This window comes from Cryptotermes secundus, unplaced genomic scaffold, assembly GCF_002891405.2.
Source record: "Cryptotermes secundus unplaced genomic scaffold, Csec_1.0 scaffold66, whole genome shotgun sequence".
NCBI lineage: Eukaryota > Metazoa > Arthropoda > Insecta > Blattodea > Kalotermitidae > Cryptotermes > Cryptotermes secundus.
This window is the reverse complement of record NW_019731262.1, coordinates 1,884,252-1,900,245: the sequence shown is the minus strand read 5'-3', so window position 1 is coordinate 1,900,245 and position 15,994 is coordinate 1,884,252.

The window sequence follows — 15,994 nt, the reverse complement described above, 5'->3', positions numbered from 1 at the left end:
AGGCCCATAGGGTTGTGAGATGTTGAGGTTCCCACATTTTCTAGACAATCGGCTCACAGATGGCGGTAAGGTTGTCAACCTTATACTCCGGCCACCCTTCACCCCCCCGGAAGATTCCTGGTACTCATTTCTGTTAGAGGCCGAGTCGACCCCAGGGCCATAGTGCGGCTGGAAAGATTAGGAGAATTGAAAAAAACACCTCATTGGGAATCGAACCCGTGACTTTGTCTTGTAGCATAGTGCCTCAACCAACTACGCTACCGCGTACTGTAAAGCACTCAGGTCCCTGCTGTCACCGTACAGCCTGATAGGGACCTGAAACGGCGTGCAAAACTGGACCTTTCGGTGACCGACAGAGCTGAAAAAGGGATCACGTAAATTTACGTATTGTCTTTGTGTGGGGGGTCGCGATGTTCCAAAGTTGAGAACCCCAAGTGTACAGGCCTCACGTAAAATCCGGACAGCCCAGCGTCTAACTCTGTTTTCCTGCGTTACATTAAGCATTCTGTCCGCGGAGTTGTCATTCCGGACCGGCTCGCTTCCACAGCCTGCCCCTAACAAACTATCGATTAGGGATTTAGACGTCTGCTCGCGTGCCTTGCTGCACACGACGCAGATATATCGACGGAGGCAAGGCTCTTTCTTTTATTTTCTAACGAATTATAAAGTTAACAAAACCTGATTCGAAGATGACGGCTCAAACAGTGGTCACGTGATCTGGTCACTGAGCAGGTTAGGACAGGGGTAACGCTCTGGATTAGCGGCCTCCGTAGTCTAGAGGTAACGTTCCCACCTCATGACTCGTGGTACGCGGGTTCAAATACCCGGCGGAGGTCGTCGAATTTTAAGGGCGGAAAAATTCAGGGAACAATAAGCTGTGTGTCCCGTGTCGTAACTTTACGGCACGTAAAAGAACGTCATATCCCCAAAGGGGATCACTGAGCCAAATTCCAGGACGTTTCCCGCCCAACAATAGCCTCTAAGGCCTCTGATAGATGGGGGAAGCATTATAGACACCGCTAAGCAAGTGGCCGAACTCGCTTGCTCGGCGGGACTGATGGTACGCACCATTTATCGGTAGGGTAAAGAGACTGGTAGAATATCATAGAGGGAAGCACAATAGATCAAACTGGTCGAGGTGCATGGGGAAACCCACCCTCTCTAAATAACTAACTAACTAACGCTCTGGATTTCTATTAGAGAAGCACTCTCTTCGAATCTCGGCCTAAACACAGATTATCCTGACTGAGGCTCTTCGTAGTTTTCCTCAGTCGGTATATTAACTTAATTCCGCCACGATCGTTTCCTTCCAAATCCTTTTCCATTTCTTCTGTCGCCTTACCATTCGGTGCTGTTCAGCCACTCAGATAATTTGTAATAGCGCAGTAAAGGAGATTTGGATGACGGGTTTGAATAAGTTTCAGGATGATTTTCTGCATTGACTCTTGTGAACACGGTAATGAACCTTCGTTTTCCGTAAGACGTTGGGAAATTCTTGCGTGGCTCAGCGACTGGCGGCTCCGTGGAATTAGTTGATTTGTTAGTTGGTCAGTTAGTTATGTGGACGTCCCACAGTGGGCACATCAGAGTCCAAGGAGTCTTAAGAAATGACTGAACATGGGTTCTTAACCAGTCGCCCGCGTTTGCTTTCTGGCGGCCCACGAGCAGTCTTGTAATATTGTACGACACTGGCTATATCTTGGACGGTCGAGGAGTCGGAGTTCGAGTCCCAGTAGGGGGCGATATTTTTCTACTCTCCTCTTCTTCGAGGCCGGTTCTGTGGCCCAATGGATACCGGATGCTCTTTCCCCGGGGGTAAAGCGGCCGGGCCGTGAACTTATTTCCAACTACTACCGAGATCAAGAAAACATGGATTTATACATCAACTCCCCCATACGCCATCATGACGTAGTGCTCGAAAGACTAATGAAGAAAAATCAGTGTTACATGTCGCTAGTGACTGTTTAGAGAACCATGTTGCCGTTTTATTGACTTGTGCTGCACGCCGATGTGTGCTACATAATTCATTAGCAGCTGGGACACCGGGCGGTCAGTGGAGAGCAGCACAGCCCAATAGCACGGCCAGCCTCGCCCCGCCCTCTGGACGCGCCGCTCCCATCCACGCGGTCACTGACTGACCGCCTGATTGGCTGGACATCGGCCACCTCTCCTGGAGTTGACGCCTTGCTCTCTTCTCTCTCCGGCGTCTCTCCGGTTTGATTTCTAGTCACCAGAAGGCAGGACAAAACATGACATGAAGAGGGGTAGATGGTTAGAGGTCGGAACAGGCTAAGAAGGTAACAGGTGCGGAGTTAAGATGTGTGAGGGTGACAGTAACAAATCAGTATTTCGCTAATTATGAAATTAAGAGCGGTTTAAATTGTGAGAATGCTTGCTACCGTTTAGTGCAGACCCTTTTGTCTTCTCGCCTGCTGTCTAAAACATAAAAATATAAAAAAAGGTAAAGTTGTAAAGTCCCTGTGCTTAACCAGTTAAGCACTGTGCCATGAAGATGTATGGGGGAGTGAATGTACTATATATCCACATTTTCTTGACCTCGGCACTAGTTGGAAAGAGCCCCCGGTACCCATTAGATAGGAGGTTGCGTGGACCCCAAAGCCGGTCTGGACTACTTGGAAAGGAGAAAATTCTTGACACTACCGGGACTCAAACTCTGACCCGTCTGTCGCTATACCGAATAGGCTATCGCAGCTCCTACGTAAAATATAAAAATTATAATTTTGCCTGTGGTTTTATACGGATGTGAAACTCGGTTTCTCACTTTAAGGGAGGAACATAGACTTAGGGTGTTTGAGAACAGGGTGCTGAGGAGAATATCTTGGCCCAAGAGGGATGAGATGACATGAGGTTGGAAGGAAATTGCATAAGGAGAAGCTTCATAACTTGTACTCCAGACGAAATATTATTAGAATGGTGTAGGATCAGATGGACAGAGCATGTAGCAAACAGGAAAGAAGAGGAATGTATGCAGAGATGGTAGGAAAACTTGAAGAAAAGGAATATTGCTAAGATCGAGACGTAGATGGTATTAAGTTAAGAAGTAAATATGTCCCTGCGCTTTAAGTAATTAAGCATGACGCAATGAAGACGTATGGTGGAGTAGATGGATACATCCATGTAAATCTTGACCTCAGCACTAGATGTAGACGAGTGGTCAGCTTCTAGCCCCTACCGTTTTGCCCCTTTGAGAGAGCACCCTGTGTCCACTGGGTGGGTCTCAGAGGAGGTCTGGACGCTGCGGCGGAGGGGAGAAGAATCTCTTGTCCCTGACGGAAATCGAACCCCGGTTCCCAGTCAGTCTAACCCGTGCTCTTAGCTACTCCGGCGCCTGGCATCTAATTATGCAGTACAGAAAATTAGCTATTGTGGTCAAATACTGCAGCGGTTCTTTCTTCCCATGCTAAGTCGCAGTTGGGTCCTTTCGTCTTCCGGTCTGATAGGACAATAAATATCCCGGTTTGGTCTCAGCTGCAGTTACAGAAAACACTGTATTAAGATGTGCAAACAAAAGCGACACATGTGACAGTGGGCGCAGTCTGTTTCCACGACAACGAAATCTTCCGAGATTCCAGACTATCACAGCGGTCACTCTAACCTAACTGTCTTCTGAGATGTGACGCAGTGTGGTGTTGTATATAGCCGTTTCGAAGGAACTTTCTGCCTCCATCTTCAGCGTAAAATACACGTCCATGGCATCCAAGAAAACAATGTACACTATACGTTAGTTGTCTGTTATATGTTTCGACCTTTCAGTCATCATCAGGTGGTCGCTGCGCTGCTCATCGCAGGGGCGAGTTTGCACGATTCGCCTTCCCTTCATTCCATCCCTTCACCCTTGCCCTCTTTCTTCTTCTGCTTCAATATTCTGACCTTCACTCGGAACTATTTGAGGAGTCGGGATAGCTCAGTCGGTATAGCGTCTGGCTACGGGCTCGACGACCGAAGGGTCAGAGTTCGAGTCCCGGTACGGTCAAGAAATTTTCTCTTCTCCACGTCGTCCAGACCGGCCCAAGCAGGCTCCTATCCAATGATTTCCGGGGACTCTTTCCCCGGGGGTAAAGCGGCCGGAGCGTCAAGCTGACCACTCACCTCCAGCTAGTGCCGATGTCAAGAAAGTGTGGATCTATACAACCACTCCCCCATACGCCTTCATGCCGTAATGATTAATCAGTTAAGCATAGGGGCAGCTTTATCTTTATCTTACTCGGAACAATTTGGTCTAGTGGCAAGGCTCTAAGCACTAGAGAGCTCCTCGGTTCGAATCTAGGCCAAACAGCGGCTATCCTGACTTAGAATGTTCGTGGTTTTACTCAGACCTTCCAGGAAGATGACACATTCCAACACTTTGTGGTCCAGTTACTGACAGAGTCGCAAAATAACATCCCCTACTACACCCCCGCACACAATTGCTGGCTCGGGCTTTGAAGTCATTATTCAGTAACTTATAATACGAAATGTGATGCTCTTGTGTCACTTATGCTTCAAGCTGCGATACTTCGCTACGGCCATCTCTAGCCGCGCCCCGCGCCAGAAGCAGGACACAATTCTCCCCTGTACCCGTTTGTGCTGCCCCATAACACACCCTCAGTTCAATTCGCAAATTGACTCTCCTTCACACTTCCATGTGCCTCTCTTGATCAGATGTCGTGAAGTAATGGACCAGTCACAGGAACCAGAGTAGGTACACTTGTCTTCGTCAGGAAAAATCAGAAGTTCCGAGTAGAACTCATAAACCTGTTTTCTTGCTGCATATATTTTTTTTGCGAAGAAAAGATTACAGTAGTTAAAATTATGTTTACGTTAAATTTGTCAGCTATAACCTCAAAGTTTCGCATGGCCGCCATGTTTCTAATTCTTGAATTACAAAGAAAATTTCATACATGGGTATGATTAAGGTCTATCGCCGAACGGAATTTCACTTGCCCAGTTGCAATAATCCATTAAGTACAGCCATAAAACTGAAAGCTGAATGTTTTTCGCACAGCCGAGATGTTATTTTGCATTATAGAATGAAATTACAATAACTAATGGAATTGGCAGGAGGGCAGTAACTTAGGCAACAGGCAAAATTCAAGGATTTTGCGGGGTCTTAGACTTCGTATATGCATATATATATAGGCACGAGTATGGGGGTACGAGTGGCGAAAATAACGGATTCTAGTTCTCTTAATTACACTTAAATACAGCCCTATCGCTGATTTACACAATTTACAGTTCACCGTTGCATAAGCACTAGGATTCTCCGTCTCCATTAGTCGTCTCCTGGCAACGGATCTCAACCCAGAAACTGTCACTTCAAATCACTATGAAGTCTTCTTGTCATTTCTTATTTAATCACCCTGGAACTTTGGAACTCAACTAAAAACTCTTCTGAGCTCTGCACTAGTCTAAACTACAACAGATCTTCGTTATATATACACCGCAAATACAACACAGAAAACACAAGTCACGTGCTTCCTATCCAGCGAGCTCATTGGCCCGCTGACTGTTGCCTAGCAACGAGCTATAACATTCGTCCACTGAGACACATCTTCCGTTGCTACACGCTGGAACGTGTTAACCGAGCCGTTGCCCAGAAACGCTTTGGCCAAATCCATTACAATGTATAATAATTCCAAAGTCATTTTATAGTGCACAAACTGCTTTTAATGTACGGAGGTATTTTAGTGAAGCTAAACTGTATCAACACGAGTTAAAAAAACGTTATTGTACCATAAATGAATTTTAGTAATTAAAAATATTGTCAGTGTTAGAGATCAAAATACTAACATTTTCAGTGATAATGCTGCATACGTACCCTTGATGACGGCCCTTTAAGGGTATTGGTATATAAAGGAGAAAATATTATGTGGTAATGGGATGGTATATAGAAAATTATGTCAATATCGTATAATAATTGTCGTTCCCACCTCAGAGGTTTACGCGTCCTCCTTATCGTAAGTACTAACTACAGAAAAGTACCGTGGATTCTAATAACATAAGTTTCAAGTTTAGTAGCTGGCTGAGGCACTATGCTACAAGCCGCAAGTTCGCGGGGTCGATTCCAGATGTGGTAATTGGATTTTTCAATTTACTTAATCCATCCAGCCGCACTGTGGCCCTGGGGTCCACTCAGCCTCTAACAGAAATGAGTTCCAGGAATCTTCCTGGGCGTAAAGGGCGGCCAGCCATCCCGTAAGGCTGACAATGTCACCGCCATCTTTGAGCCGATTGTCTAGAAAATGTGGGAGCCTCGACGTCTCACAACTCTATGAGCCTCCACGGCCTGTTACAGGGATATAGCTTTACCTTAACGCTTTAGTCAATACCAGGCAGATGATTCAGTAGTTGAGACAGCAGTATGGTGAGTTTCACACCCGCGTAGCACTTTTTCAGAGAAAGAGGGCCAGATACACACCGGATACTAGGCTGAATGGACTTCGTTACGAAGAGCTGCTCTCCTCAACAATCGAACCTTCGTCGTCATGCTCGTAGCTAGTCTCTGCTTAAGTTTAATTATTAACACTGCCCCATACTAAACAGAACCGATCCCAATTTTCTTTGAATTTCACACATTTCTGGGGGGGGGGGGTTATCCTTTGAGGAGCTATTTCAAGGAAATAGCTGTTCCGGTCTAGAAAACCGAGATTAATGGCCGTAGGGATCCGTTGCGCTGACCAAGTGACACCCTTTATCCGCAAGAGTTGGCACTGACTTCGCCGACAAGCGGCAGTCGCTCGGTCGGTATAGTCTGCTTGCTGACTACAAGCCACGGAGTTTTTGGGGGGGGGGTTATCCTACTATCGAGATTTGAAGTTCGCACAGAGGTAACTGTGAAGACTATTATCTTCTGCGATGTGACGCCGTGTAGTCTGTAGTTAGGTTCCAATATTTTGGCTACATCTGCCTCCAACCTAGTTCATCCTCTGAAGATGGAAGCAGAAAGTTCTTCTGAAACTTTGGTAACTGCCAGACTACACGGCATCATCCTAGAAGTCAGGAACTCTTACTTACTACTAGTTTGCCTGAAAATGGAGGCGTTTTATTTCTCCGAAACGTTAGTAACCACATACGAGGCTTCGCGGTGGCCAAAGTTAGTAAAATATTCTCGGGCTAACATCCGTGACACGGCTGATAGACCGATATGGCATCACATACTAGACTACACGGTGCCGTAACCCAGAAGACCATAATATTAATCTTCACGGTCATTAAACCACAAAATCTCATTCCCATTTGCAAATCGAAGCCGGTCTCATCAGTTTCTGCGTATCTGAACTCCTGGACTATCTGCAACCCAACTTACTGCTGTTCCCTTCATGCAGTCTGCAACACAAATTCCTCTGTTCGGGGATCGTCTGATGTTCTGAGTACTCAATATGCAACCCGTGTTTAGAGGGACGCCTGGAGGGGGGTTGGGAAGTCACGGAGAAGAAAACAAATGTCCGAGGAGCGGTCATACCTCTCCTCCTTGGCGCTAGAGGCTTAAGACCCGTACGAAAAGGAACGCAGCCCCTACCATCTACGTTAAGGAATGTTATTGGTATTCTGGGACACCAATTTCCAATTTTCTTCTGGTGAAGAGGAAGAAAGAGAAATAAAGGAAAAGAAGAGAACGCTTGCTTTCGTCTTCTTCCCCTTTGCACGAGTAAGGCATAATGGGATTTTGTGTGTGTGAGTATGAATTGCTATATGTTTGTTTCTGTATGTTCGGTGCGTTGTAGAATGTAGAGTGTGTGAAGGGGGGGGGGCATTTTAGGCGTAAAACAAAAGGTAAATTTGTCCCTGTGCTTAGCTAATTAAGCACTACGCTATAAAGGCATATGAGGGAGTGGATGTATAGATCCACATTTTCTTGATCTCGGCATTAGGAGGATGTCAATGGTCAGCTTCACGCTCTGCTCGCTTTACCTCCGGAGAAGGAGCGCAAGGTATCCATCGGGTAGGAGGTTGAATATGCCCCAGAACCTGTCTGGACGACGTGGTGAAGTGATAATTCGTGACCCTACCGGAACTGGAACCCCGACCCCTTGGTCGTCCAGTCCATGGCCAGTTGCTATTTTAGGACTAGAATACGCTCCACAACTTTTCTTATTTCGAAATAAGTGTCTTTCGCAGTTACGATTGAGAAAAAGAAGTACAAGAGAATGGTAGAAGGGTAGGTGGTAAGGGAAAATCGCGGAAGAATTTAAAGAAGCAAAGAGAGCATCTTTTTGTTAGTAGGTTCCCAGAATTTTCCCGCTTATTCTTCTGATAAGGAATCTATTAAAGTGAAGACGTTAACGATGGTTAGAAGCAGTGGCTTGAGACAACAGGCCGCTGGATTCTGATTTACTGTATTAGTGTGGAATTGCATAATTTGGCGAGATAATTTGGAAGCCTTTAGAATACAGGAGGTTTGGTTTTAAAGGATTTAAATGTGAAGGCCTACATGGGAAGCACGCAGTAGCAACTGGGACCTTGGGATCCATCTCAGCATTTGCTTGGAGACAAACCAAGAAAACGCGTAACAAGATGGCCGGTCGTAGGACCATCCGGATGCAAACTGACTTCTAGCCAGCAGTCCGGCGATCAAAACAATGGCAGTTCCGTAATGTTTCCTAACATATGCGCTGTTGCTTTGTTGCGAATCTTAATTACATAGCAAGCAACTATGGTAACTATTTGAACCGTCTTGGATGTGACACTAGTAAAGGTAAAATGTAAAAGTGTTCCTGTGCTCAATGAATTAAACATTATGCCATGAAGGCGTATGGGGGAATGGAAGTATAGACCCACATTTTCTTGACCTCGGCACTAGCTGAAGGTGTGTTTCACGCCCCGGCCGCTTTATCCCCGGAGAAAGAACCCCCGGTATCTGTTGTATAGGAGGCTGGGTGGGCCCCAGAGCCGGTCTGGACGATTTGGAGAAGCGAAAATTCTTGACCCTCCGGGATTCGAACTCCGACCCCTAAGTTGTCCAGCCCGTAGCCAGCCGCTATACCGACTACGTTACACTAGTAGCTTTCTGTATGTACCTGATATGAAACACTGTGTTTCCATAACAAGCCAAATTGTTAATGCTGTTCAGGGAAATAATCGCTGTTTATTGTGAGAATCATACGGAACACATAAATACACTGTGTGGGCAGAATGCAGTCTATATAAATTCAGTTCATACCTCATAGGAAACACATTACGTCTCCGCTACAAAGCCCAACCGGTTATTGCTGTTTAGGGAAATAATCACTGTTTACTGTGAGAATCATAAGAAATACGGAAGTAATTTAAAGAAAGTGGAATTTGAAAAATGCCGTCTTCTGGGATGTAGCGCCGTGTAGATCTTGTGTTAATCGACGTGTCGGAGGAACATATCGCTTCCATCTTCAGGGTATAAAATCCGCGAGCGAGGAAACAGGGTGAGCAGGTGGCTGCAGAATGGAGGCAATACGTTCCTCCGAAACGTCGGTCCACACAAGATCTACAAGGCGCCACATCCCAGAAGACGGCACTCTTCATAGTCACCGTTGTGAAAAAAACCTGAAATCTTACAAAATTGAGTTTTTTTAACCGTGAAAGAGGTGGTATATGAAGTAACCGCTGTGCTTTAAATAGTTAATATAATGTTTATTACATTATTCAATGTGCAATATTTTCCCTTTGGTTAGAAGTATTCCAAATTTTCTGTTTTGCGTGCTGTGTGCTGGTCTNGCTGGTCCCCCCCCCCCCACGTCCTGTTGATATTGAGACAGCTTGGCGGGAAGCATTCGGTAGCGTCAGTCAAAGAACGAGACCTGGAGGCCTATTGAAATAGGATGAGTGGCATCTCAAAGGGCGCGAGTGGAGAGCTATGAATGTACTGGTTGGCTGTACGTAATATGGGATGTTTGTTTGCATTCTGGGCGACCGACGGTTTCCAAGGAATCCTTTTGCAAGCCACCGAGCTTGCCTCTGCTTCCCGGCGGATGTTTTCTTTCTATAGCTCTGTGCTTCCGTTCTCTTCTGCCATTATTCATCCTAATTGGCTTTGTATGGAGTATTTGCCTAACAGAGACACACTGGTGAAAATTCAGGTTCTGAACTTATTGTAAAAAGGTGAGCTATTCTACTTAGCTATTGCTTTAATTTGGCGTTTAATTTGAATTAAGGGTTCACAAGAGAAAACCGAAGACTTGCGGGAACCCAGACAAAAAAAATCGCTGTAAGTTTTCCACAGTGTTCCTCAGGATCTCATCCTCGTTTTCCGTTTTCTTCCTCTCCTACTTCCATCCCCCTTTCCGTTTTATAGGGGCTGATGGTCTAAAATTTTCCAATTTCTTCTTTCTTTCCAAGGTGTCTGCTTTTCTATTTCTTGCTAGCTCTTTCTTCTATTCTTGATGTCCTCTACTATCAGGCTAACCTTATTCTTGGTCGTCCAGTATATTCTTTCCCCTAAGTTTGAATTCTAATTCTCTTCTCAACGCCCTTGTTACATCCATTCTATTGTAACAGTTGTCCTTCTCCTTAAGACATCTCGAGTTACAGGTTCTTCTCTAGGTGCTTACGTATGGAGCTGAGCCCTTCTTGAGGAGAAGCCAAATCTGCAGCTATTCAAGAATTTCCCAGCATTTTATGGAACCCGAAGATTAATTACAGTGTTCACAAGAACCGTCCACTGGCCCTATCCTGAGCCAGATCAAACCAATCCATACATCCCATCCTATCTCTCTAAGATTCATTTTAATATTGTCCACCCACCTACGCCTTGGTCTTCTCAGTGGTCTCCTTCCTTCCGGCTTTCCCACGAATATCCTATAGGCATTCCTCGTCCCCCAATTCGTCCTGGATGTCCTGCCCACCTCATCCTCCTTGACTTGATCATTCTAATTATACTTGGAGAAGAGTACAAGATATGAAGCTCCTCATTATGCAGTTTTCTCCAACCTCCTGTCAGTTCATCTCTCTTAGGTCCAAATATTCTCTTCAATACCCTGATCTCTAACACCCTCAGTCTATGTTCCTCCCATAATGTCAGAGACCAAGTTTCACACTCATACAGAACCACAGGCTAAATTATAGTTTTGGCATGTAAGGGGTCGTGTGGCTTCCTTCGTAAAAAAACGTGCAATGTTGAACTTCAGACTACATAGATGTTTTTGGACAGCAGACGAGAAGACAAAAGGTTCTCGATTGAATGGTAGCAATAAAGGTAAAAAAAGGTAACGCTATCCCTGTAGCAGGATGTGGAGGCGCATTTTCTAGATAATCGGCTCACAGATGGCGCTGAGGTTGTTAACCTTACGTGCCGGCCGCCCTTTACCCCCAGGAAGATTCCTGGTACTCATTTCTGTTAGAGGCTAAGTCAACCTCAGGGGCATAGGGAAGGCTCAAGTCAACTGAACGCTCCAATAATCTCAACGGGAATCGAATCCGCGACCTTTCGGCTTGGAGGGGTCGCGAGTCTTACTTCATAGAAAAACGTGCAATGTTGAAGTTCAGACTACGTGGTACATGAATGTCTTGGAAATACAGGGCTATGTGAGGACGTGGGGCGTGGGAGTCATATTTCTAAAACATCTCATTCGAGTCATTCTTTTGATATTTTAAGTAAACCAAATTAGAAACTACATCAAACATTGTTAGCATGATGAACCAGTCTACTAAGGTAAAAGCTAAACAAAAAAAAGTACAATTGTTCGTGTGCTTAATTAATAAAGCACCACGCCATGAAGACGTATGGAGGAGTGGAGTTGCAGCGCCACAATTCTTGACCTCAGCACTAGATGAAGGTAAGTGGTCAGCTTCACGCCTCTGTCGCTTTATTCCCGGTACCCTGGGCCCCAGAACAGGATCCGAACGTTATGGAGAAGGATCTTGTCCCCGCCGAGAAACGAGCAACGGCCGTCCAGCCCATAACCTGTCGCTAACCCGACTGAGCTATCCCGGCTCTTAGGATAATAAAGTAGGCTAATAAGGAAGAAACAGGTAGGATATGTAGCATGAATGGATATAAGTAATTTATAAAAAAATTAGTCGTAAAACCTGAAGGAAAAAGTCCTATTAGAAGACCTAAGTATTGATGTGAAGATAATATTAAAATGTATCATTAAGTAAATGAGGTGGAAAATTGTGGACTGGATTCATGTGCCTCAGGATAGGGACATTTTGAAGTATCTTGTGGTCACGGTAATGAACGAATGTTACTGTCTTGTGAAATACGACTCCGTATAGTCTGATTAACGGTTGTTAACGTTTCGGGGATATGCCCTGCCTCCATTTACATGGCAGGAACGTGGAAGAGAAACTGCAAGGATTGGCCTATGGGTGAAGAGACTGAGACTCGGCCTCTGAGCGAACCAACAGGAATAAGGAGAAGCGTAAGGAACGTTTATAACGATCTACCAGACTATACGGCGTCATATACCAGACGATAGTAATAGTCGCCTCAAATCTCACAGCAAGAAATCTCTGGGTTTCGTAAAAGGCGAGGAATTTCTTGAACAGCTGGGGTACTATCAGCTTCTCAGGATGCTGGGACACATGGTAGCGTACTCTATCGAGGCACTATATTACAATCCGCAAGGTCGCGGTTTCGATTCCCGATGAGATCATTGGATTTTTTTCCAATTGATCTAATCCTTCCAGCTGCACTATGGGCCTGTGGTCGACTCAGACTCTAACAGGAAGGAGAGCCAGGAATCTTCCTGAGGGTAAAGGGCGGCCGGCGCGTAAGGCTGACTCTCACAGTCATCTGTGATCCGATTATCTAGAAAATGTGGGAGCCTCAACGTATGGGCCTCCACGGTCTGTTACAGGAATAGCTTTTACATTTTTAACTGTCCGATGCTACATTCCGTATTTGCGTGCACATCTTCAGCTTGACTGCTGGAGCTCTACAATGTGGATGTTCTGTAGCGAGCACATCGCTTTAATTTCCCTTGCGAGCACTGTACTTTTTCGTATTTTGCCTCTGAAATTTAGCTCTACACTCGCTTTCCTGATGAAAGACATACACGGTTTGTTCTGTGGGATTAATGTACTTGAGATTATTTCATCTCATAATATTTGGCAAGACAGTTCCAAGCGAAAATGATTATAATCGGTTGCGTCACGAAATAACGTTGTTTCGTTTGGAATTCGAGCTCTGTACCTTCAGGAAGCATTACCAATTCGTGGGCTGTCCCATTTTTAACTTACGTCTGAGGCTCAATAGCGCTCTGAGAATTAAGCGCCGCCCTAGAGAAGGATTTTGTTTGTTTGATCTTACTTAGAATGTAACGAGAATTCGGTAACAAATGAGAAAAGGCCACGCCATAGCTCAAGCGGTTAGTCGCTGGCTTCCCACCGCGGCGGTCCGGATTCGATCCCGGGTCTGGTCAAGTGGGATTTGTGTTGGACAAAGTGGTACTGGGGCGGATTTCTCCAAGTACTTCGGTTTCCCCTGCCAATCTTCATTCCACCAAATTCTCCATCGTCATAATCACCCAGGGCAGGTACAATAGGTTAATCAGTGGCAGCTGTGCCGAGTGGACCCAGCTGGACTCCACCCCTCACTATGCGAATTAAAAAAAAAAAAAATAAAAGAAATGGGAAGAGATGCGAAAGATATCGAAACCAGTTTTAAGATATTCACTTGTCTAGAAACAACAATCTTTATAGGTCTGTGTGTAGCTTATGACATGAAAAACAGATACGCCGATATACGGGGCAGTTTAAGTATTCGTAAATTGCAAAAATACTGCCATTATGTCATATTATAGACATTTTAATGTCTTGTAACGCGAATCAGTTCCACAGACCAGGTGGCAGCACGGAACAGACGAAATCTGATGTTATCTATAGATGGCAGCACAGATCATACTGAGTTTATCGCCATCTATCCGCAATTTATATTAGCCAATCTTGTGACTGAAAATCACAGAATCCGGAGCTCCATAATTTCTGACAGGACCTTCAAGTAATGTATTCTCATCTACGCTTCGTGTAAAGCACGCATAAGATGCAAGCCCTTAATTATTTTGTCACTGTCTCCAGCAACCTTAGGAGCAGGAGTTGACACATAAATATCGAATGCAGCCTTAATACACATTTTATTCATTTACTCACGATTTGGTATAAAAATTCAAATTATAAACATTGGCCTATATATTACAGCATATTCTGAACATCCATAACAATGATACTCCAGTTTATTAGCTGCTGGGTTATGTTGTGGTGGGAATGCATATAAATTATCATTTAAACTCATTCATGAATATTTTTACGGGCCACCATATAATATTCAGGATACAAGAGTAACATTCGTTTTTAATCATTTTAATTTATATTAATATGTGATTTTTCAGTTCTGATCCGCTCCAAAATCAACGTCCCCCTTGTCCCCCCTGTTGGTGCCCATGCTTACATGCATGTTTAAAGTTCAGCTGAGACATAAACATCTTCTGACAGTCATGTGTGTGACATGAAGTATTAATACATAGCTGCCCATCTGATTACATCATAATTATGTTCTAATTAGTATTCCACATTACATATGGGTTATATATGAACACTGTTTAGGGAGCCAGGATAGCGTAGTCAGTATAGCAACTGGCTATGAGCTGGATGACAGAGGGGTCAGAGATTGAGTCCCAGTTGGGTCAAGAATTTTCTCTTCTCCACATCATCCAGACCAGCTCTGTGGTCCACCCACCCTCCTATGCAATGGGTACCAGGGGCTCTTTCCCCAGTGGGAAAGCAGAAGTGGTACAAAGCTGACCACTCACCTCCATCTAATACTGAGGTCAAGAAAATGTGGATCAATACATCCATTCTCCCATACGCCTTCATGGCATAGTGTTTAATTAGTTAAGCACAGGGCCAACTTTACTGTTATATATTTAACATATCCATATTGTTTTTTTTTGTGGGGGGGGGGAGATTATAGATGTTCTTATGTTCTATAAGCAAAAGAGTTTACATGATTACTCAGAAGTCTACTCCATCAGATACACAGTCAAAAATAGCTTCTGAATAATGTTCGAGGAAGATAAACTATTCTAACAACAATCATAATAACAGTAATCACAGTGCTGGAGATCAGGTTCTCACAGCAGTGAGTATCTGTCTTCAACAGTACGACACTATGTAGCCTGGTACAAGTTGAGAAACGTTTTGGAGGAACATACTACTGCCATCTTCTGGGTGAAAGAGTAAGCTGTTTCTTGCTATCTACTTATCTGGCTCAATATTCCACCATAAATATGGCCACAGTATGTTCTTCTGAAATATTGCTAAACTTCTAGCAGACTATATAACATTATGTACTATACAGGAATTATATTCTTAACACAATTATGATAAAAATATAGAATACCAAAAAGATGGAACTGTTTTAAAAGAATCCACACAACTATCATGCATGTTAGTTGATATGTACACCTTGCTCAGAGGAACAAACTGCCTTTATCAGGAGATAGCAGTCTCCCAAACCTCTACAACAACGCAGTATCTCAACCTCAGAAGACTGTAATCTTAGTATATCACAGCTGTGAGAAACTAACATTTTGCATTGCGGTTATTATTTGCAATTATTATGTAAGAAAAAAAAAGTAAAGCTATCCCTGTAACAGGCCGTGAAGGCCCATAGGGTTGTGAGACGTTGAGGGTCCCACATTATGTAGACAATCGGCTCAAAGATGGCGGTAAGGTTGTCAGGCTTATGCGCTGGCCACGCTTTACTCCCCAGGAAAATTATTTAATTAATTCCTGGTACTAATTTCTGTTAGAGGCTGAGTCGACCCCAAGGCCATAATGCAGCCGGAAGAAGTAGGTCAATTTTAAAAATCCAATGACCTCATCAGGACTTGAACTTGCGACCTTCCGGCTTGTAGCACAGTGCCCCCGCAATTATTATGACACTCTAAAATCTAAAACTGCAAATAATTATTAGATATGTATTTAATTTATGATCTCACATATTGCTGTTTTATTTTTAAGGTTATATTTAACGTTTTATCTAATCTCACAGGACAACATTTCCCAACCGTGAGATATA